The sequence below is a fragment of the Hypanus sabinus genome, unplaced genomic scaffold (assembly GCF_030144855.1).
Source record: "Hypanus sabinus isolate sHypSab1 unplaced genomic scaffold, sHypSab1.hap1 scaffold_294, whole genome shotgun sequence".
NCBI classification, from domain to species: Eukaryota; Metazoa; Chordata; class Chondrichthyes; order Myliobatiformes; family Dasyatidae; genus Hypanus; species Hypanus sabinus.
The window spans coordinates 539,388-540,328 of NW_026781090.1; the positions used below are offsets into that span (position 1 = coordinate 539,388).

Below are 941 nucleotides of genomic sequence, written 5' to 3' on the forward strand. Positions count from 1 at the left end.
GAGAGAGAGCGAGAGCGACACAGAGCGAGCGAGCGAGATGTAACAGCAACAGCTGTGGCAGGAAAACCTTTTGTAGCTTTCTTAATCCGTCGTGTCGTTGTGTTCATTCAGTTATGACCCCTCTGTTCTTCAGCTAGACCGTTCTCTTGTGGTGCACTCATCACTCTGGCATGAGTGGACACACACACAATTCCCCACCGTCCCTGCTGTAACACTGTGAACTTTACTGACCGATCTCCTGGTTCGGTCTCCGAGGCTCCCATCTTTCTGTGGGTTCCCAACATTCAGTCAGTGTCCACTGGTGTGTCTGAAGGGTGTCTCTCCAGACCTGTCTTTTATCCCCACTCACGGGGTCTCAGCTATCCTTAGAAGAAAATTTAGAAATTGACAACATTCCAAACAGAACAGCCTTGGATTAACAATGTTTCCAGACAGGGCTATTTGTTACACAGTCATTATAATTGTCGGTATCCTTTGTAAGTACCTTTCGATTACTGATACGGAAGCAGAGACCTCACGCCGCTCTCAGCTACTGATGAGTGCGTGAGTGTGTGTGCCTGTCTGTGAGCTGCTGAGTGTGCATCGGTGAACAGTGGCAGGCTTGCAATGATGTTTGTCCAACGGAGCAAATTATAGGAGGTTAGTGCGATGTGCTGGGGAATTAGCTCAAATGGTAGAGCGCTCGCTTAGCATGCGAGAGGTAGCGAGATCGATGCTCGCATTCTCCATCGACATTTTGTATTCAGAGGATTCGTCGCATCAAATCCCTGAACTTGGAATGCACAAAAGATGCGGTTGTGCGGAAAATGTCTCAGTCAAAGGGCCGGGAGAAATTGTCGTAGGTTTGCTGATTGAAAGCAGATTGGAGGAAAAGCCGGCTGGCAGCTGGAGTTTCAGTAATGGATGAGCTGCTGGCGACGATTCAGGCATAAATCAGGTGA

At 48.7% G+C, this 941-nt stretch overlaps 1 non-coding gene across 1 annotated transcript; it reads left to right on the forward strand.

Annotated features, from left to right (window-relative positions):
- The first annotated feature begins 655 nt into the window (after positions 1-655).
- trnaa-agc (transfer RNA alanine (anticodon AGC)) lies at positions 656-728 on the forward strand. The gene has a single exon. It is a non-coding gene; the product is annotated as a tRNA-Ala (tRNA).
- The last annotated feature ends 213 nt before the right edge of the window (positions 729-941 follow it).